Below are 24,100 nucleotides of genomic sequence, written 5' to 3' on the forward strand. Positions count from 1 at the left end.
TTATTCGCCAAGTCACCCGCTTAATCCCATACTGCTAACAATAATAACAATAGTGCCAATTACCAAACAACCTGGGGCGCTTACTGGTCGCTTTGTTAATTAATAAAATAAATAAAATAACACAAGTATCAATTACCATTTAACCTGGAGTGCTTACTGGCCACTTTAAAATTTAATGCTTTAAATAATAACAAAAGCGCCAATTACCAAACAACCTGGGGCGCTTACTGGTCGCTTTAATAATTAATTAAATATTTAAAATAACACAAGCGCCAATGCCCGCACAACCCAGGGCGCTTACAGGTCGATTTATTAATTAATATAATAAGTTCAAAGACACAAGCGCCAATCAACGCACAACCCGGAGCGCTTACTAACTTTGAATTCATTATATTAATTAACAAAGCGGCCAGTAAGCGCACCGGGTTGTGTGGTGATTAGCGCTTACGTTATTATTGTATTTATTGCAAATTAAGTAAGTGACCAGTAAGTGCCCCTGGTTGTGTGGGGATAGGTGCTTGCTTTATTATTTTATTTATAGTAATTTAAGTAAGCGACCAGTAAGTGCCCCTGGTTGTGTGGGGTTATAGGCGCTTGCGGTATTATTTTATTAATCATAAATAATTAAAGCAACCAGTAACTGCCTTGGGTCGTGTGGGCATTGGCGCTTGCGTTATTATTTTATTTTATCAATATCTAAAGCAACCAGTAAGCGCCCCGGGTTGTGTGGACATCAGTGCTTGTGTTATTCTATTTATTTAATTAATAATCAAAGCGGCTCGTAAGCACCCTGGGTTATGTGGGGATATGCGCTTGTGTTATTATATTATTAATCATAAATAATCAAAGCAACTAGTTAGCACCCCGGGTTGTGTGGGGATAGGTGCTTGCGTTATTATTTTATTTCATTAATATCTAAAGCAACCCGTTAGCGCCCCGGGTTTTTGGGGATAGGCGCTTGCATTATTATTTTATTTATAGTCATTTAAGTAAGCGACCAGTAAGCGCCCTGGGTCATGTGGGGATTGGCGCTTGCTTTGTTAATTAATAAATTTTATTATTTATTCAAACTTATAAGGCTGTTTATTGACCCATTGGGTTATTGGGTTAAATAGCTTGGGATTAGTTTATTAAGTTGTTGTGCATGTAATTGTGTCGAGTTATCTGGGTATTTGCGTCTTGCGCCACATTGCCAATTTGAATTTCCCACAAGTTTGCCAGTCACATTTGGGGAGAACCACTGGCTTTCTCCCTCCTCCTATTCAGCTTTTGAATTTTTCTCACTAGGATCTGTAACTATATATAGGTCCTGTAACTATATATTAGGATCTGTAACTATATATAGGTCCTAGTGATAAAAATGCAAAATCATATCCTCCTTACCCAACACTGTTTACTATTTAATAGAGAGGCCAGTAGTCAACCTAGGTCATCATGTGATAGGTTCTTTTGTGTTATTATTTAACATTTAATTATTCATAGAGTGGCCAGCAAGCGTCTCAGGTCATCAGGTGATAGGCACTTGTGTTATTGAAAATTACTCAAATAAAAGTAATTTAAACATTCATCCTTCGAGCCAGATTAAGTTGGTTAGATCGTGCAGCTGAGGACAGGTTACCTCGAGGCCTCCGTCAACCTAGTGACAGCCAGAACTGCGTCATCTTACTTGCATCATAAGTAAGTCGTTTGCATGTGAGAAAAAACTCTCTGCGTCCGAGCACGCATTGAAAAAATTAGGTCTCTGTTGCACGTAATGCAGTCAGACAGAGTCGTGCTACGCGAAGAAAATTGCGAGGTTAGGAGAGAATGTGGGCCTTGAGTGCACGTGATGCAATCGTACCGAGTTGCACCAAGTAAAGAGCAATGCGATCTTATGTGAGTCCTCGTGTGACGCCCTGATAGGGAACCGTTCAGACAACTGCAGTGCAGTTTGTATCGTGAAACCCACGCCCTAACGCAATTAGCCAGCTCAGACTGTCGACTGTATCATGTGTTATCAGGCTCCGCTCGGGAGACCAGTGTCGAGTCTAACATGTGATCTTCTAAGATTGAACGAAGGCGGGTCAGACGGTTTTGCTACGCAGCAAGCTCTTCTCGAGGTGCTCGACCAGTTTGCACAATCCGTCCAAGGCATCGAAGTTTGGACCATGGGTCTCGTCAAGGCCAGACTGGAGCTGCTCAGCAGCTATTGGGCCGATTTTCAGGCCAACCAGCCCGACTTGGTTAGATGTACTCCCAAGGACAAAGTCGACCCCCTCAGACTACTGTATAAATCCGGTGAGCATCATTACGTGGCATGTCTTTACGGCGCTAGGAGCGTGCTGGCACTGCCCCTCCCAGGAGATGGAGACTCGTCATCACTCGCCAGAGCGCACCTTGGCCGTCGCCTGCCGAGCATCAACACTCCACTTTTTTTGTGGGTGCCGGGAAGATTGGCAGTCCTTCCGTGACTTATTTCAGGCCTCATCCACCAAGACGCCCGTCTCTCCGACGTAGAAAGATTGCACTACCTCAAAGGCGAGGCAAAAGCAGTCCTGGACACCATCTAGCTGGTCGGGTCCAATTATTCGACGGCCTGGAACCTCCTCACTTCACGGTTCGAGCATCACCGCCTCCTCGTACAGAATCACGTCATGGCACTCAGGGCGCTCAAGCCACTCCGCAACGAGTCCGCTGAGATTCTGCAGGGTCTGATCAACACGTTGGAGAAGCACCGGGACCGACTGCAAGCACTAAAGCAGCCCGTCGAGCACTGAGATATGTGGCTGGTCTCCTTTGCATCGACCGCCATGGACCCATCTACTCCCAGAGCATGGGAAGACGAGCTCGAAAAATTGGGAGCAACTCTCTCGGCATCTGGGGAAGTGGCTACGTTTGCAGCACTGTTCAGCTTTATCAGGAGGCGCGGCCGATTGATGATTTCGATGGAGGCCTCGTGTGCTCCACCTACATCTAGCAGTTGTCATCGCCGGACTTTGGCCACCCATGCCCCATGCCACCGAAATGGACTGCCCCGCATGTAATGCGCCTAATTACATGGGCTACTGCAGCCAGTTCTGAGGCGCTGAACGTGCCCGCTCGATGAGCCCTGGTGGCGCAGCCCAAGCTCTGCTTCAATTAACTGAGACCGGGACACTTGGCGCACGTAGCTGTGGTAGACGCCACTCTCCTCCAGTCAAGCGGCTCCTAGCCGAGCTGGGTCAAATGTTTCCGTTCATCCTGGTCCCGATGGGCTTGTTCGATCCGCCACCATCTGGATGCCCACAGGGAAATATCTCTATGCTGTCAGCAAGCTTTCCCTACTGCCAGTTCACCGTTTCAACCATGACGACGCTGACCCCATGGACACCAATACTAAATGTTCGTCCAGTCCGGCGGGCGGGAGCTGAAATCATTTACGAAACGAGGCGGGCGGGTTGTTGATTCGTATTTTGCGGCTGCTACCGTCTCACCCTTAGCCGCATGTGCGGAGACCTGGCATGCTTCCGTGGGTGCTCATTAACGGTAAAAAGGGAGAGTAGAAGAAAACGCCGAGTCAGGCCAACACAGCCGCCATCATACCTTTTTGACTCAACAGCACTGTCCTCGTGTATTACTTTTACGTTGTAAGCTCTGCTAAACTTAGCAGTCACGCATCAGCGTTCTGTATGGATCATTTATTTCATCAATAATTAAAAGTAAATTAAACAATTATTAATTAGAGCTGCCAGTAGGCGCCCCGGGTCTCGGGGTAATAGGCGCTTGTGTTTTTCTTCAACTCTATAGTATTTAATAGTGTCCAGTAAGTGCCCCAGGTCATCGGGTGATAGACCCTTACATTATTATTTAATAGAAAGGTCAGTTAGCGCCCCGGGTCATCGGGTGATAGGCGCTTGTGCTATTAATTAATATTTTATTATTTAATAGAAAGGCCAGTTAGTGCCCCAGGTCATCGGGTGATAGGCGCTTGTGCTATTAGTTAATAATATATATCGTTTAATAAAGCGACCAGTAAGCGCCCCGGGTTACTAGGTGATAGGCACTTGCGCTATTAATTAATATTTTATTATTCAATAGTGAGGCCAGTGAGCGCTCATCGGGTGATAGGTGCTTGTGATATTAATTAATAATATATATCGTTTAACAAAGTGACCAGTAAGCGCCCCGGGTCATTGGATGATAGGCGCTTGTCTTAGTAATTAATATTTTATTATTTAATAGAGTGGCAATTAAGCGCTTGGGTCATTGGGTGATAGGCACTTGTGTTATTAATATTTAAATTTTTGATTTCTGCTAAATAGATCGTATGTCTGAATATACGATCTAGGGAAAAAGTTCCGATATTGAATCTGCCTAACCCAACGCGATGTTCGCTATGTTCGCACCAACTTCAGCGCTGCAAGCTGCCAAGAGACGAAACGCTATAGACAGGATAAACACGCTGCTAATCATTGTGTAAAATGCTTGGTGATAGTAGTATTTTTATTATTTGTAATCAAAATAATTAACATCGCTCAAAAGGAATCCAGAAAGTTGTTATGTAGGATTTAATAAAGTAGTAAAATATATTGGCGATGGTGTTAGGCCGTATGGAGAAGGTCAGCGAGTGTATAAAGTAGGGCATATAATTTACTGCGTCATCACCCTATAACAAATATCAGCGCTGAAATCAGTCGTAAACTACATCGTTGATTCTGAGTTCATTCCATGTTGAATTAATGCTGATTCAGCATTGAATCAGCGTTTGTTGAAAACAATAATATAATTAACTTCAAAACAGTGCATGTTCCATGTTAGCATTGCAGTTTGCAATTAAAATAGATTATTTTGAAGCTTACAACCTGTTACAACAACATGTTCTCCAGTTTATAATAAGTCAACGTTGATTCAACGCTGAATCAGCATTGATTCAACATAGAATAAACGCAGAACCAACGATGTAATTTATGACTGATTTCAGCGTTGATTCATCACTGATATTTTGGATAGGGCAGTTGAAAAGCTCCTGAAACTGCCTCAATGGTACAGCTTTCTGCATTGGTTTTATGATGTTTTTGAGCTGTCCTCGCTGTTGCCGGTGTCAGTTCACGATAATTTTTCGAACATATTCGATGGAGCTGTAGTTAAAAAAAAAAACTTATCATCCCAATTGTATCAATGAAATATAATATAAATAAATATATTTATTTACATTGACTTGTCAATATGAATCAACGCATAATAATCCTACATAATAATTTTCTTGATCCAGTAGTGCGCAATCTTAATTACTTGTGATACAAATCATAAAAATACCACTATCACAATGCATTCCACCCAGCGATCAGTTGTGTTTATTGGACTTTATTCTGCCTGTAGTGCTTTGTCTTTTGGCCACCTGCGGTGTTGAGGTTGGTGCGAACATAGCGGATACAAGGGAGATAGCGATTAGTATTAGTGTTGGATTGAAGGTTCGGTTGTATTGAATTGAGCCTGAGATTTTATAAGGTTTTTTCACTTCTGACGTCATCATGCAAATTGGTGAGGGCTAGCCGACAAAGTTTGAATTCACATCTGATATCCATTTGATAGCTCGTGAAATGGAGGAGTTTTTGTAATTAAACCGAGTAACTGGATCGGAATATCTCAATAAATTTTATGGTTGCGATTAAACTTAGTGTGTGAATTCAAACTTTGTCTCCCAGCCCTCGCCATTTTGCATGATGACGTCAGAAGTGAAAATACCTTATAAAATGTGCTGAAGTTAGGCTGCGTTTACATGCAATCTTATTTACTTAAGATTGGAAGATCCCGGCGAAGTTTAAATTTACTTTGGTTTTAAAAATCTCTAAATAATATGTTAAACTGAGGAAAAAATTATTTACCGACATTTTAGTAAGAAAGTATTGTTGCAGTATATTGTGTTCGTAATATAATTTGTAAAATAAGAATTTACAACTTTTATACATCGAAGACGATGATCGGTAAGTTGGGTCACTCACATACTCTTACAGATGTCACAACATTTAATGCCGACAAAAAGTTATTTTTTCTTTAATAATAGCAAGCGCAATAATTCTATTACAACAAAATTCTAAATGAAAACGACTTTTAAAATCTTGTAAGATCCTATTAAATGTAAGCTTATTGAATCAGCCAAAAAAATGATTAATGAGGATGAACAAGTAAATCCAATTCCTTAATTTATTTAATAAGTTTGTGACTGGAAATTCTAGTTACTTTTACAAAAAGCTTATTCAATGAGCATTTTAAAAAGCAATTACATCAGGGCTTTTAATGTATTGAAATTAATATTGTAATGTCTGATAATTTTTTTTGCATTTAATTAGGTTTAATCTTTGGTGTTTAATATTGATTCCAATTTTCGCTTTATTGGATTATACATATGTGGTAATCTCACATTCTTAAAGATATTTTAATACTATTATTTAATGGAATGGCTAGTTCAATGGTATCTTGTATCAATATTAATAACTATCGTTATCAAAACTATAACCGTAAACGCTTACGAACTCTTCTTGGATATCCAAATAAAATGCTACTTACTATGCAGTGTGGTCAGCGTTGACTCTGATATCGAAGATCGAAGCCTTAGAGGGTTAGCGCGCCATTGTTTTTATGGCAAGATTAGAATGCATCTTGGACCCGAAAATCGACCTTCAAAAATATTGGCATTATGTCTCTACCACGTGACCTCAGTATATATATGACTAATGTAGAGGGAAAATAACACAGGTCTTATGGGAGGAATCTTGTTTTTATTTTTTTTTGCACTTAAAAAGATATTGAGCTTAATAAGGTTGTTAATTCCATGTTACTGACATAATAAGAGTTACGTAGTTATTTTTTTCTTTTGATGAATTCGTTCATGAAGGTTGAAACAGCGTTTTGAACGTATACGGAGTGCCATTCAACCCTACTTTGAGCTGTTTGTTTATCTCTGAGCATCAGCAGCAGTAGGGTTAACCAGCACTCCGTATACGTTCAAAACGCTGTTTCAACCTTCATAAACGAATTCATCAAAAGAAAAAAATAACTACGTAACTCTTATTATGTCAGTAACATGGGATCAACAACTTTTTTAAGCTCAATATCTTTTTAAGTGCGAAAAAAAATGAAAACAAGATTCCTCCCATAAGACCTGTGTTATTTTCCCTCTACATTAGTCGTATATACACTGAGGTCACGTGGTAGAGGCATAATGCCAATAGACTTCCCATCCGATCTCATCTATAATACTCATCTAAGATAACAGATGAAGCATTATAAATACCATTGTAGATAAGAATACAATGTCTATTTTTTTAGAGGTCAATTTTCGGGTACAGATGCATATTAATCTTGCCGCAAATGGCACTTCTTGAGGACAACTTTTTATTTTCTATCTATTGGTGCAAGTTGCGGCTAGTTAATAAGAAGGATTATACGGCACCACTATTATTACCACATACAGCGCTCGGAGACAGAATATTTTTTCCGAGGATGCAAGGTTTAAGTTGGTAGCACCTTGCATCCAGCACTCTCAAAAGTAACTGCCAAACTTGCGGGAAATTCAAATTGGCTATATGAAGCAAAACGCAAAACCCCAGATAACTCGACAACATTTCATACACCATAACTCGATAAATTAATCCTAAGCTATTTAACCCAATAACCCAACGCGCCTAAAAGTAGTACCACAAGCTTTAATGATTAAAAAAATACAATAAACAATAACGCAAGCGCCAATCCCCACACAACCCAGGGCGCTTACTGGCCGCTTTGTTTATTAATTAAAAAAAATAAAATAACACAAGCACCAATCACCACACAACCCGGAGCGCTTACTGGTTGCTTTGTTAATTAAAATAATAAATAAAATAACACAAGCGCCAATCCCCACACAACCCAGGGCGCTTACTGGCCGCTTTGTTTATATATTAAAAAAAATAAAATAACACAAGCACCGATCACCACACAACCCGGAGCGCTTACTAGTTGCTTTGTTGATTAAAATAATAAATAAAATAACACAAGCGCCAATCCCCACACAACCCGGGGTGCTTACTGGCCGCTTTGTGTTTTAATTGAAAAAAATAAAATAACACAAGCACCGATCACCACACAACCCGGAGCGCTTACTAGTTGCTTTGTTGATTAAAATAATAAATAAAATAACACAAGCGCCAATCCCCACACAACCCGGGGTGCTTACTGGCCGCTTTGTTTATTAATTAAAAAAAATAAAATAACACAAGCACCAATCACCACACAACCCGGAGCGCTTACTGGTTGCTTTGTTAATTAAAATAATAAATAAAATAACACAAGCGCCAATCCCCACACAACCCGGGGTGCTTACTGGCCGCTTTGTTTATTAATTAAAAAAAATAAAATAACACAAGCACCAATCACCACACAACCCGGAGCGCTTACTGGTTGCTTTGTTAATTAAAATAATGAATAAAATAACACAAGCGCCAATCCCCACAAAACCCGGGGCGCTTACTGGCCGCTTTGTTTATATATTAAAAAAAATAAAATAACACAAGCACCGATCACCACACAACCCAGAGCGCTTACTAGTTGCTTTGTTGATTAAAATAATAAATAAAATAACACAAGCGCCAATCCCCACACAACCCGGGGTGCTTACTGGCCGCTTTGTTTATTAATTAAAAAAAATAAAATAACACAAGCACCAATCACCACACAACCCGGAGCGCTTACTGGTTGCTTTGTTAATTAAAATAATAAATAAAATAACACAAGCGCCAATCCCCACACAACCCGGGGTGCTTACTGGCCGCTTTGTTTATTAATTAAAAAAAATAAAATAACACAAGCACCAATCACCACACAACCCGGAGCGCTTACTGGTTGCTTTGTTAATTAAAATAATGAATAAAATAACACAAGCGCCAATCCCCACAAAACCCGGGGCGCTTACTGGCCGCTTTGTTTATATATTAAAAAAAATAAAATAACACAAGCACCGATCACCACACAACCCGGAGCGCTTACTAGTTGCTTTGTTGATTAAAATAATAAATAAAATAACACAAGCGCCAATCCCCACACAACCCGGGGTGCTTACTGGCCGCTTTGTGTTTTAATTGAAAAAAATAAAATAACACAAGCACCGATCACCACACAACCCGGAGCGCTTACTAGTTGCTTTGTTGATTAAAATAATAAATAAAATAACACAAGCGCCAATCCCCACACAACCCGGGGTGCTTACTGGCCGCTTTGTTTATTAATTAAAAAAAATAAAATAACACAAGCACCAATCACCACACAACCCGGAGCGCTTACTGGTTGCTTTGTTAATTAAAATAATAAATAAAATAACACAAGCGCCAATCCCCACACAACCCGGGGTGCTTACTGGCCGCTTTGTTTATTAATTAAAAAAAATAAAATAACACAAGCACCAATCACCACACAACCCGGAGCGCTTACTGGTTGCTTTGTTAATTAAAATAATGAATAAAATAACACAAGCGCCAATCCCCACAAAACCCGGGGCGCTTACTGGCCGCTTTGTTTATATATTAAAAAAAATAAAATAACACAAGCACCGATCACCACACAACCCGGAGCGCTTACTAGTTGCTTTGTTGATTAAAATAATAAATAAAATAACACAAGCGCCAATCCCCACACAACCCGGGGTGCTTACTGGCCGCTTTGTGTTTTAATTGAATAAATAAAATAACACAAGCGCCAATCACCACACAACCCGGAGCGCTTACTAGTTGCTTTGTTAATTAAAATAATAAATAAAATAACACAAGCGCCAATCCCCACACAACCCGGGGTGCTTACTGGCCGCTTTGTGTTTTAATTGAAAAAAATAAAATAACACAAGCACCGATCACCACACAACCCGGAGCGCTTACTAGTTGCTTTGTTAATTAAAATAATAAATAAAATAACACAAGCGCCAATCCCCACACAACCTGGGGTGCTTACTGGCCGCTTTGTGTTTTAATTGAAAAAAATAAAATAACACAAGCGCCAATCCCCACACAACCCGGGGCGCTTACTGGCCGCTTTGTTTATATATTAAAAAAAATAAAATAACACAAGCACCGATCACCACACAACCCGGAGCGCTTTCTAGTTGCTTTGTTGATTAAAATAATAAATAAAATAACACAAGCGCCAATCCCCACACAACCTGGGGTGCTTACTGGCCGCTTTGTGTTTTAATTGAAAAAAATAAAATAACACAAGCGCCAATCCCCACACAACCCGGGGCGCTTACTGGCCGCTTTGTTTATATATTAAAAAAAATAAAATAACACAAGCACCGATCACCACACAACCCGGAGCGCTTTCTAGTTGCTTTGTTGATTAAAATAATAAATAAAATAACACAAGCGCCAATCCCCACACAACCCGGGGTGCTTACTGGCCGCTTTGTGTTTTAATTGAATAAATAAAATAACACAAGCGCCAATCACCACACAACCCGGAGCGCTTACTAGTTGCTTTGTTAATTAAAATAATAAATAAAATAACACAAGCGCCAATCCCCACACAACCTGGGGTGCTTACTGGCCGCTTTGTGTTTTAATTGAAAAAAATAAAATAACACAAGCACCGATCACCACACAACCCAGAGCGCTTACTGGTTGCTTTGTGTTTTAATTAAAAAAAATAAAATAACATTCCGGAATGTTATTCCTTATTTTATTTATTCAATTAAAAAACAAAGCGGCCAGTAAGTGCCCCGGGTTGTGTGGTGATTGGCCCTTGCGTTAATTATTTTTTCAATTAATAGACAAAGTGGCCAGTAAGCGCCCGGGTTGTGTGGTGATCGGTGCTTGTGTTATTTTATTTTTTTCAATTAAAACACAAAGCGGCCAGTAAGCACCCCGGGTTGTGTGGGGATTGGCGCTTGTATTATTTTATTTATTATTTTAATTAACAAAGTGGCCAGTAAGCGCCCCGGGTTGTGTGGGGATTGACGCTTGTGTTATTTTATTTATTACATTAAAAAACAAAGCGGCCAGTAAGCGCCCCGGGTTGTGTGGGGATTGGCGCTTGTGTTATTTTATTTTTTTCAATTAAAACACAAAGCGGCCAGTAAGCGCCCGGGTTGTGTGGTGATCGGTGCTTGTGTTATTTTATTTTTTTCAATTAAAACACAAAGCGGCCAGTAAGCGCTCCGGGTTGTGTGAGGATTGGCGCTTGCGTTATTGTTTATTGTATTTTTTTAATCATTAAAGCTTGTGGTACTACTTTTAGGTGCGTTGGGTTATTGGGTTAAATAGCTTAGGATTAATTTATCGAGTTATGGTGTATGAAATGTTGTTGAGTTATCTGGGGTTTTGCGTTTTGCTTCATATAGCCAATTTGAATTTCCCGCAAGTTTGGCAGTTACTTTTGAGAGTGCTGGATGCAAGGTGCTACCAACTTAAACCTTGCATCCTCGGAAAAAATATTCTGTCTCCGAGCGCTGACCACATAACTCTTAACCACTTTGAAATATGACCAAAATATTTCAGATCTCCACAAATCATTATAGTTAGAGCAATGATGCGTAATTATAGCATCAGCAAAGTAACCGGATGACACTTGGTAGCATTGCAGTAGAAGCGATTTCCAACCTTTTGTCTATTCGAACTAATGCTCTCCATTTATTGAGAACCGAGAAATGGGTCGATAAAAAAAAAAAAATTATTTTTTTTGCTTGTTAACCAAACCAAACTGCGGTTAACAGAATGATTTCACCTAACGTATATCACACAATTTTTTCCAGCCGAAACTTACTGGCTGATTTAAAAAACGCAATTATTTTTTAAAAAAATTTTAAAAACCGGTTATTTTGCTGGGTCTGTACCATATAACTTTTCTTCGCTTTACGGGCCTATGTTAAAACATAGGCCCGCGACGCGGAAAGAGTTATATGGTACGGCTCCTGATGCTATAATTACGCATCATTGCTAAAACTATAAGGTTGCTCAATTTTGGTGAAAGTGGCTGCTGGTTAAAATTTCGACCATCCTTTGGCCTCAGCTCTTGGTCTATAAGTTTTCGTGCCTCTGCCTTTGTAGTACGTACTCCTTTAGAATATAGACCCTTAGTTATTGATACGCTATACCAATGGATTACAGGATGGAGAGTGTATATTGCAGTTGCCAATGTCGATTTTCAAGAATATTTTTCAATGGTGACATGTAATCTTTCAAATTAAGTAAATGTCATACGTATAAAGTAAATCAAACCCAAAAGTGAAATCAATTGAATTGCTTTTAAAGATAAAGCGAGTCTTATGTGATTAATTTGGATGCTTGTTTATGCTGTTACTTAAGGTATAAACCTCTTTTCTGCAGTCATGCCTTACAGAAATTGATGTTCTAAAAATCGGGAAGATAACTATAAAACATGTATTATTGCAGTTTTTAATTATAGTGACTGATAGTGTAGTAGGAACGAAGTATTTAATACAATACCAAGTTATTTATAGAAGTTTTTTTAGTTACATCAAATAAGCCAACTGTCATAAGTCAATAGGACCGATTGAAATCATCTGATTATTTAGAATAAAATTTCAATAAATAAAAAATCAGAACTTGATTAAAATCAGTATTAAATCTTGTGTTCAGCAGAACTGCAAAGGATATTAATTAACTAACACTTGTGAACATCATATACCTAAGGTATCAACTCTTGCTCTGGTGAGTACTTGGTTTAATGACGTCGATACTGAAAGCAATTGCCGCGAGCGCGATAATAACAACTATAATAATAATAATAATAATAATAATTATAATAACAATAATAATGTTAGTAGTAAATAAGAATAATGATAATGATGATTATGCAGATTTGCTTGTGGTCATGCAATTGGGCATTCTGGGGCTTCAAGCCAGTATTACCCATATTGTGTCGTACGCTTCGTTTTCTCGATCCGATCTTATTGTGTGGGCTCTGTCTTGATACGTACAGAGACACACTCAATCGCGACGTAACTTAGCGTGCGGAGACACTTATTGCCGATCGTCACATCGTCGCGTCGGTCAGGCGTTGATTGATTGGCAATGAGGTGAACGCGGAGCCAAGTATTAGGCGGTATACAGTAGGGCATGCTGCAATCCGCCGACGTGAAAATGCACTGCCGACGTCGCTATTTGTCACTTAACAGAGATTGTTAAGAGTGTTTCGAACGCGAAATCGCGATATCAATTTCTAATCACACGTTTGACTCAAATATCGAGCCACCATGATTGACAACGCTTGTAGCCGATCCAAAAACTAATGATGCGGTTAAATGTTACGGCTTGTTTATCATATTGTGATGATGAGTGAAGCTGTTGATTGGTCTCTCAAGAGCTCACATTGATTTGCGTTCTCCATCTTCAACCACCATTACACTTCTACCTACAATGAGTCAGGTAATTTATTTTTGTTACTTTGATACCCCCTACTTTGGATCAATACTTTTTACTTCAAACATAAACATTTCATCTTAAAATAAGATAAAAATTGTTGGAATACTTGAAATATGACAAGTACCATTAAATGTTACTTGACGAAAAACAGTGCAACTTCAGAAAACAGTTTAAAATTATGAAATGTCTCAATTTCAAACCAGTGGTCAGTGGGTGCTTTGAAACCCATGCATGAAGTTTTACTTCTTTGGAAGTAAATATAAGAATGCAGATATACTTTTTATGAAATAATATTTAGAATAACCCAATAACCCACTTGTACGAATCTTGTAGTAGGAATGAAGATATACGGTAATTGGGTGTGGTTTCAATAAATATCTTAATCTTAAAAAATGAATAATTAAAAATAACAATAGGTTAGAAAAGTGAAGAATATATCAACAGCACAAAGTGTTGCCATACCGGCTATTAGGAGACTACCGGCATTCGTCAAATCTTCCGATTATTTCTAATCAGCTTCATATGCGTTGATAACATCTTCAACGTCACTGGCACCTGTCTACGTTATCGTGATTTTATCGATCCCCGTAAAATTGAACTTTTAAGAAAAATAAAAGGTTTGGGAAATTTGACACATTCAATCAATTTTTCGGAAATTTCTAGAGCCTTAATAAAGTGTCAATGAATTGTATTTCTGAATCGTTAACCTTGTACAGTTCTGAAAATAAAATCTAAAAACGGTCAAGTTTTGTTTCGTTTTTTGGTGCAGCTTATTTTTTGTATGACACTGGTAATATTTTATTACCTTGCACTCGTTCTTTAACAAAATCCAACTGGACGTTGATACTTCGCCTTATTGTCAAATGGCCTAATTCACGACATATATCTTCCAATTTTTTACAAAATGTCAAAAATTGTTGCCTTTATTTATGATTTTTCGCCTAATTTTGAAATTTATTTCAGCCAACAGAATTTATAAATTTGTATGCTTGACATTACGCCTAAAAAGTATGTCACTTCACTTAATATTGACATTTTGTCTAATAGTCATATTTTCTAAACTAAATGTCTCTTTGCCTAATTTTCGAGACATCTCTTAATAATATAATTAAAAATTAATTATAAAAAATACCAATTTTTAATGCGTTAAATAGTTTTATTGATCGTTTAGTGATTATTTTTATTATTACTATGTTGTATTGGTCATAATTACTATCATTATTATTATCATCATTATTATTTTTTATTTATTCTCATTTTTATTATCATCATTAATTTTATTATTTTATTATAATTACAACTGTTGTGGAAACTTGTTACACCTCGTAGGTTGTTGCTTGCGCGCAAGTCCTACCATTATCTTGTTTGTATTTATTGACCAAGGTGATAAAGTCTCTGAGTCTTTTGTCTTAATAATAAATTGAAATTCAAATTTTTGTGTGCCTCGATGATTTCGTTTCTTTGTGGGCAACCCATAAAAATATTTGTTTTAGACCTATCTTTCTTTTCCTTTCAAGAACCGCGTTTTTTCAGTATTTTGAAGTTCTGTTGTCGTAAAATAATTTTGGAATGGATTCTAAATAATTTTAATAACTTTCTTCTCATCATGCTATATGCTTTCCTCCGATGGTTCAATAAAGATACATTAATAACTACATTGTATTACAGTTATGGTGTCACGCCCAGATAATACAGGAATTAATATAGTAGTTTTCCTTCGAGTTTGAAAAGTCTCTGTTTGCAAACCGAGAGGTTTGTGGCCCGAGCCGAAGGCGAGGGACGTAACGAGGTTCGTAAAGGAGACTTCTCGAACGAGTTCCGGAAAACTGCTTTTCCGCCCTCGGGTGGTTTTGGGAGGCTGGTATGGGATATGATGTGTATGTGGCCTATGAATCGGCTTGAGTTAGCAGTCCCATGGCTTTGCCAAACGGAGACTTTTCAAACTCGTAGGAAAACTATCATTTCCTACCTTGGGCTACTTTGTGTAGCCCAACCTTGGGATACTTATGTTTGTTCTGGTGACATGCGCCACCAGGTACGAAAACTACTATTTCGTCCCTCGGGTGAAGTGCTTTGTGCCCTAGGGCGCACTTTCCGCCCATGGGCGGAAAGAAACATTCTGGCCCTGCCGGACTGAAAGTTTATTTCACACTTCTAGGGTGAAAAGTAATCAGCGGGCAGAAAGTTTGCCCACGGGCGCTAAGTAGCACTTTCCGCCCTCGATACAAAAAATGTCGTTTACAAGATGTACTTTTTGCCCTAGGTAAGAAATCATCTACACACACGCTGTGTCGAAACTGACAGCGTGGTATATATGCTGATGCCGTGACTTGTACATATTTTTATTTCCTACTGACTTGCCGCAGTGTGGCTGACTATCTATACACGTAAATACATACGAAGTCAGTAGTGTGTGCGTGCGTGTGTGTCTGTACATGTGTGTACTTGTGTGTCTTGTGTGTTTGAGGGACGGCCGCTACAGAGTACTTGTATAGTGAGCAAAAGAAAAAGGGAAAAAGAGCCCGTGTCTAGTAGTCTTATATAGTGGAATTATGTGTAAAAAAATGTTGAAAAAGTTTATTATCTCTTGGGGAAGATCCATATCTGACTAAAATCAAATTACATTAGAATAAACAAGCTTATAACTATATTTCTTAAAAGCTAAAAATTGCAGCAAAATATTTAACTTAATAGTATAAAATAGAAAAATAAGAGCAAAATAAAATAGAAACAAAAATAAGGTCAATGTCCCAATTATCGCTCACGTCCCAATTATCGCTCAGTAAAGTATTATTGTTGTTATTAATAATTTATTAGGAGTAAGATATTGTTTACAAAATTTACATCGTAATCTTTGACATTTAATTGATATATGTAGTGATTCAAAAGTTCGTTTTAATTTAAATTTACCGCCAAAAAAAAGTTGTCTCGCTGTTCTGATACAGAGCTATTTTTCATAACATACTGTTGTTCTACCTATCAAGAGTACGCGTGCTTCTCAAACTTTTTTTGGTGAGTAAGTTAAGTCAAGATAGTTTAAATTAAATATGAGGCGATAGAAATTACTTCCAGGTGTAAGAAAATACGAATTTGCGATAGTGTTGTGAAAAAAAAGGTGATCGGTGATGTTGTCATAGACATAACCTAACTGTACTAGATACCGCTCACCTAACACGTACGTAAGTACTGTTCATGCCTTGTACTTACTTTCTTATAAGTATGATATCTTTGTTGCATTAAACAAATTAAATACACTATTGTAGGTTAAAGCTATGTCGAAAAAAAAGGCCAAGGTTGTTAAAAGTAAAAAAAAACATGTGAAAGTGAAAAGGATGCAGTATAAAAAAGAAGACCTAGTCCAAGCAGTTGCTGCTGCTAAATCAAAACAATTGTCAGTAAGAAAAGCCTGTATAAAATACCAAGTGCCATTCTCCACGTTGAGAGATAAAATAAAACAAAAACAAGATCCTGAAAAGAAGCCTGGCCCTACCAGTGTCTTGTCGACAGAAGAGGAAGCAAAGCTCGTTGTCTGGATAAATTCATTAAGCGAAATCGGTTTTCCTGTTATTATACGTTGCATTATTTATAAATTATTTATAAAATAAAGATCATTTGATCTTATTCACTCTTGTTTCACTGCATCTGAGCTATGAAAGTCTGTGGAAAAATATATTTAAATGTATGAGCGATAATTGGGACATAAGGTGAGCGATAATAGAGACAACTGATTTTTCGTGAGCAATAATTGGGACAATGAATGCGTTTGTTTAATTCAAATTTTTTGTATGATTTCATGATTCAATAAATATTTTTCAATAGCTAACAATGATTAATGAATTATTTTTAAAAAAGTAGTTTGATTTTCAATTAGTTTTCTATTTTTAAGTAAATACAGTCATTTATAGAGTGGGAGCAGAAGCTTAAACGAGCGATAATTGGGACATTGACCTTATAAAAAACATCAATAATGATAAGAGCATAGCTAGTGATTCAAAGCGAGGGCTGTTTTGATGCAGTAGAGAGTGAATATAAGGCTAGGTGATTGTCAGTGAAGATGACGCTTGACAGAGTTCGCTCTGGTTGCGTTCAAGGAGGATATCGTGGAGCATAGGTTTGAAAGTCGAGTATGTGAAGTCGGCGAGGTTGATGTAGGAAGTATCATCGCATACTTGGGTGCGAGAAAGGGGGACTATGAGAATGGGATGTGGGTGGCGCAGGGCACGTGGGTTTGAGATTGTTTTGGGTGCGGGGAAAATCGATCGGCAAAATAGGCAGGGCATGGCGTAAAATATTGAATGCAAGATACTCCAGGTGGTACTCGCGTCTACGTCGGGCCTAGAGTCAGCCCAAGTCCAGCCATAGTATAGTACCACGAGCCTCTCTCGGAATGGTGCTGACCAGAGGAATTGATAGACCTTTGTATCTCCAGATTACGAGTGGTATCAAGTCGAAAGAAGACGGGCGAGGCATAATCTAGATGTGGAAATGCTAGGGTTTTCTCAAGAAATTTCCGCAGACTTTGTGGCAGAGCGCGCGTGTGAAATCTAACGGAACGTAGGCTATGGTGCACTCTCTGGTTAATTCTATTAACTTGTGGGGTTGAATGGAGAGTGGAGGTAATAGTGATGCCCAAGGTTATCGCCCTCTCTACAACGGGAATCAGAACGCCATGGATATGAATAGGGATGATATAAAATGAGTTCAGTCGAGAGATGTAGGCAAGGCTGCCGAGGATCATAGCTTTAGATTTTAGGGGGTTGAGCTGGAGATAATCGTGATGCGCCTAGGATACAATAGCCTCAAGGTCGCGGTTTATACGTGTAATGCCTTCGTTAATGGAGGAAAATGGGCAGTGAAGGTAAATTTAAGTGTCATTGGCATAGATCATTTAGTTGGAATGAGAGAGGAAAGCTGGAAGGTCATTTATGTAGAGTGAAAAAAGGGGAGGACCGAGAACACTGCCTTGGGGGGACACCCACTAGAGCAGAACATTAGTCAGAGATGGCCTCCCCATTTCCCCTCTCCCAGTTGCTTGGTGATGATCAAAGAGGTAGCTATGGAAAAAAGTTAAATCACTATTGGAAAAATTAAGTCGTATAAGTTTAGAAGCTTCAGTTGGGGGACAGTGTCAAAGGCTTTACAAAAATCAAGAAGAACCAGAATAGTAACTTTCTGACAGTTTGTCGCCTCCTTAATATCCTCAGTTACGCCAAGAAGAACGGACTGAGTACTGTGCCCTCTGCTGAAGTCTAATTGTCGAGGATCTAAAAGTTTGTTGTCTGAAATGAAGTGTGAGAGTTGTCAAAAGAAAATGCCTTCAAGGCTTTGGGTATTAGCCAAGGGGAGTAATAAGACCCTTTTTGATAGGGTAGAAAAGTGTGTTGTATGAGACTGTTGAATAAAAAAATTACAAATGATAAAATGACAAAAAAGCGAAAGATGCAGCATTTAATGGGATAGACCGTCATAACTTATTGCCTTTGACGTGGGTGAGGTGATTACTCGATGGATTTCGTCGGAAGGTGTGGGCTTTAAATAAAAAGATAGAACAAAGGGGTTGGAGGGAGCAGTTCTATTAAGTACTAGGTTAAAGTTGTTTTAGGTGAGCGTCGATACTGATGCGGAGTAATAGGATATGCAGGAATAAGAGTGTTTGCGGGAAAGAGCTGAGTAGGCGATGGTAGGGGGAGTCAATAAAGTTGTGTTTGTGAAAAGCGGACCATTTATTTTTTAGGATTTATGGATGAGTCGATGAGATGGGCAAAATAAGAATTTTTGTTGGTGGACAGGGTGTTTGAAACCCCTTTGTGGAAGAGACGATATGCGCTTAATTTCAGAGGACAGACCTGTGCGCCGGGCTTCACGATAGGCGCGGCCTCTTGTCAACGTCATGCTGATCTGATGGGCGACTTAGGGCTTCCTGCGCGATGACAGGGTGATCCGCCTAGGGGTGAGACTATCGAAGGCTCCGAGCTGTGCTGTCGAGAATTGGGCTGTGAGGACATCAAGCTACCGTGAATTTGAGTAGATGATGGATGCAGTTAGGCATGAAAGTGACTTAGAGATATGGGATAAAAGTGCTTCAGTGTTGATGTGTTTGAGGTTACGCGTGGAAACAATTTTGGATATGCTTGAGACTTGGAGGAAAAAAAGGGCAATTTCGATCCAGTCATGTCCAGCGATGAAGGGTGAGGTGGACTGTTGATAGTGGATGAGCGTGGAGGGTCTCTTATGATGATGTCGATCCAGGTATAGGAGGGGTTATTTCCATAGAAGGTGTGGTGAGTTGGATTTGAGAGAACCAGTTATAGAGAGTGTTCAGATATTTTTATAGAGAGAAACTGAGATGAGATGGATGAGGTAAGCATATCGATATTAAAATCGCCTGTGATAATGATGTTTGAGTAGGCAGATAGATGTTCGGAGAGTGTGTTAAAGAACTGGTGAGAGGGGGCGGCAGAGGGTTGACGGTAGACAATGGCTATTTGAGGTGTTATGGCTATTTCAAGAATGAGAAATTCTGTCGAGTTGTCAAAGTCTGGGTCTGAGCTCGCAAGAATGGTAGATTTGAAAGATTTTCGAATATCGGCACCAATACCACCCCCTCCTTATCTGATCTGCCAATACGAAAAAATGAATGGCCCTGGAAGCCAACGGCAGCATCTAAGTTGTCGGGCGTGAGAAAGGTTTCAGAGATAGTGATAACGTCGGGGGACTTGTTAGCGACCAAGAGCTCAAGTTGAGCGTGATGGGGGTGATTAAGAGGATTTATGTTGACATGGATGATACTAATAGATTAAGAGGCGACCGCAAATTTTCCGGACTATCGGTAGGAGAGAGGAAAAGTGCGTAGGCAGGTGTATTGTAACAAAAGAAACAGTAAATTATTATATTGTTGGGATCGAAACTGCTGCTTTTTAACGTTTAATGCATTTTACTAAGTATTTACCGACAGACACCGAGAAACTGTACAAAACGTAACAAAACTGTAATCTAGTACCGATAAGGTAAAACTCTTGCACTTTTTCACTTATCCAGCGTAGAAAAGAAATATAAGTCGTACGCGCGGGAAAAGCAAAGTGCACACGCAGATGATTCATTTATGCATGTATATAAGGTATCAGAAACCGTTAGACTCCGAAACGTTGAAGATCAGACATCGTTCGTCTTTCGTAACTACCTGTGTACAATTTTAGTGCAACATGCATTGTTTTGTGTGTAAGTCCAGTGAAAGTAAATTGTTACAGTTCGATCAGAATTCGTTTGACAAATGCGTTATTGTTTCTAAATTCCGCAAACAAAACAATTTTATGTACAGTGATGTGAATTTGCCCTTGAAGAAAGACGAAGCAGCGTATCTCACTATATGTAGAAAGAATTTCATGCAAATCAATCGAGCGTACAGAGATGATTTATGATTTTCAAAGATTTACGGAAAATGAGGTAAGAAATGAAATTTCGTATGTATGAAATAGTAGGTTGTTCAATAGTATTTTATTTATCACTGTATTCGCCCGTGGTTTGCACGTACACTCACCGTATCTCAATTTGTTAACCGCAAAATTCAAATGCTCAAATTATATTACTTAAAAAAATATCCTTAATTTCAAAATAAGCGTTTATAAATGTACTAAGTACATCCTCAAGCTGCTCGAATTATTGTACAAAAGTTACTTCATTTGGAAAGTTATTACTTTTATCATAGATTAATAAATAAATAAATATAAGCGTTTGAATTTTGTGGTTCACGCATTACGACACGGCGATACGTTGTACGATGTACGCATTCGCGTCGCTCATAAAAAAAAAAAATTGGCCTGAGAAGTACCAATACTTTTTTCTAGGCACTAGAAAGGAGTGCTCATGTTGAGAATGCCCTTAATGAGGAGATTTCTGACTTTGTCGAGAAGCCCCAAAACACAAATTATGAGCAAAAACAGGAGATGATTTAAGATCCCGTAATGTCTACCGATGAGTCTGCACCGATTTTTGCACACGGTAGTCATGAATCTGCTGATCGACCTATGCCCATGCATCCTCAATGTAGCACTGAAAAATGCATACTGTGTGACTCGTTGAAAACCATATTTCGCAAAAAAACAAGATTTAAGAGTAAGTACCAATGTCGACTATTTTAAACTAACCCTTACGAAGGCGACGACATTGGAAGACTTCGAGCTGATGGAGAAATTGTCTAAGTGTACTTCCTTTGCGTATCATCATAGCTGCATGAATAATTTTTATTTTAAATACGAGTAGTTGACGCAGTCACAGGAATGTAGCAGCTGGCATAAAATGAGACATTTTCACCAAAAAGCATTTGATTCATTAGTATTATTTGTTATTAGAAAATATTTTAGTGAACGAGAAGATTTTTTTTTTTTGAATGACCTGTATGAATGCTATGAATTTTTACTCCTTGAAAATCTTGATTGCATAAAAGAAGATCTTATTAATTATCAATCGAAAAATCTACAGACTAAACTGTCAAATTACTTTGGAAAAAAAATTGAAGTTATTAGCAGTTTGAAATGTAACGACAAAAAAATAGTATATAAAACAGGATTGGATCTTGAAAGCTTGCTACTGACATCGGCTATTTCGGAAAACGCAGAGAAGATGAAATATGAAAATTTAGCTTATGACTTGAGGTTTCACATTAACAGTATGCGCTCCCAGCAACAACAACAACATATTACTGTCGAATCTATTTTAAAAGGGGATTGCGAAGTACTGGATCTCTTATTTGATTTCATTTGTAATCTTATTTAAGGTCCCGATAGTAGGCGAAAAAATTCGGTTGAAGATTTCGTCAAAATTAAATCGATTTGCAACGCTATTATCTTCGTAACGACAAAAGGTAGGGTCAAGCCAGCAAAACACCAACTATTAGGACTTGCTATGAAGTCACTTACATGTAGTTGGAGAGTAATCGACATACTTGATAGATTAGGGTACACTGTCAGTTATACAGTGGCTGAAGAGCTCGAAACGGAGATGACGTACTCTGCCGAACTTAACAATTGCCTTGTATCCCCTGGGTTACTCTTACGCCCCGATTTATTCACATACATAGCAAGCGACAATTATGACACCTTTGTTAAAACGCTATCAGGAAAAAATACCCTACACGACACCGTTTTCAGTGCGTATCAATTTTGCTCCGACAATGTCGTCGATCGCTAATCAGTTAGCACTTCTGCGAGCGCCACTTCTTCTCACGTAGAACAATCTATCAGCTTTAACAATGATTCCGAAGATACGGCCGCTCCTACACCTAGGAAAAGACTCCGCCGGAAATATGATGAAATTAGTTCTGATATTCAGCCCTACTACAAGAAACCTCGAGCTCAGACTCAGCTAATTAATATACACAAGATTAAAGAGTTTTTAACCAGTTGTAGTACCAGTCTCGAAATATCTATAAAAATAAATTTTCTTTGGTCATTCACATTTAGTGAAGTTGAAGACACGCTCTTGTGGACAAGTTTTAACAGTAAACAACAATTGACACCAGCGAACGGCAAAAAATACACTACCTGCCACAAATCAATAAATTGCCAACTACATGTGACGTCGTGTACGAGACGCTGATGCGTGCCAAACATTTGGAAAATATGTGTGGCCAAGATCACATTATTATTACGTACGATCTAGGCATCGCCAAGTCTGCTATGCAAATTCAAATAACCGAACATCCGACGTTTGATAATATTTTTTTGAATCTTGGAGCTTTCCATATTCAGTGCGCGCTTCTAAAAGCTTTCGGCAAGTTAATGGATGGGTGCGGACTGACGGATATTTTGATCGAGGCTGATGTTTTGGCCGCTGGCTCTGTGAATGGTTTTTTGGATGGTAAAATTTTCAACAGATGCAAGATAATTCTTCCCCTCCTTGCAGCGGCTCTGCAATCACTACGCATTGAACGATTTATCGCAGAGTATAATGTCGACGAAACCCTTTTGAAGCACGAATTATTGAAGGCACAGAAAAGGAAGATAGCATCTATCAATGCAAACACTTCCACGTATTTAGATAAATTATTGGGTGATTACACTATGTTTGTTGAAGCAACACTGGATGGGTCTCTTGGTAAAACGCCGCAGTATTACATGCAGTACATTATTGCGATTCATAATTATTTATCGTTCTTCCGTAGTATTTGATGTGCTGATTTTCATTTGCATGTTTTATAGCTGTATGAACTATGCAATTGGTTTTTTATTATGAATCAGCAAAACTATACACGATACACGATACTATACCTGTGCAATTTGATGAACTTGAAAAGTAATCAATCACCTTTGTACGAGCACTTTAAAAGGGGGGCTTTTGGCATTAAAAGGACAAGCACACCCTGCTCCCGAGCTCCTGTAGATTTTTTCAGCCTCATCGATTGAAACAAGATCAAGAAGCTTACCGCACGATACTCGACTGCATATTAAAAAATTTTAATCCATTCAGCATTGATGTTGACGTGAATAATTTGTATAATTTAAATACGGGAAGAGCAGCTTCAGAGGTTACGGCAAATTTTTTACTCACGGCAAATTCTCTTGGCAATGAACAGAAAGAAAAATTTATTACAGATTGCAATGCGAGTAATGACAGATTTGAACTACCACTCAAAAGAAATAAAATACAAAACTCTGCTGCTGATTGCTTGAAACGAAAAATCACGAATTATTAAAAAAATATAATTCTTAAAATGCCTCAGCACTGCCAGCCTTTTGTTA

The 24,100-nt window shown here is 38.6% G+C and overlaps 1 protein-coding gene across 3 annotated transcripts in view; it reads left to right on the forward strand.

Annotated features, from left to right (window-relative positions):
• The first annotated feature begins 12,091 nt into the window (after positions 1-12,091).
• The window catches only part of LOC106642439 (uncharacterized), a 221,915-nt gene continuing 209,906 nt past the window's right edge, over positions 12,092-24,100 (forward strand). Inside the window, exons 1-2 of one of the 3 annotated variants that reach the window (XM_089594652.1) lie at positions 12,092-12,650; positions 12,800-13,367. The gene's annotated coding sequence lies outside the window, so the exon portion shown is untranslated. The remainder of the gene's footprint in view (positions 12,651-12,799; positions 13,368-24,100) is intronic. The other 2 variants (XM_089594653.1, XM_089594654.1) reach the window with 2 other exon arrangements.

This window comes from Copidosoma floridanum, unplaced genomic scaffold (assembly GCF_036245765.1).
Source record: "Copidosoma floridanum isolate Cflo_tuat_1 unplaced genomic scaffold, Cflo_Japanese_pri ptg000021l, whole genome shotgun sequence".
Lineage (NCBI taxonomy): Eukaryota > Metazoa > Arthropoda > Insecta > Hymenoptera > Encyrtidae > Copidosoma > Copidosoma floridanum.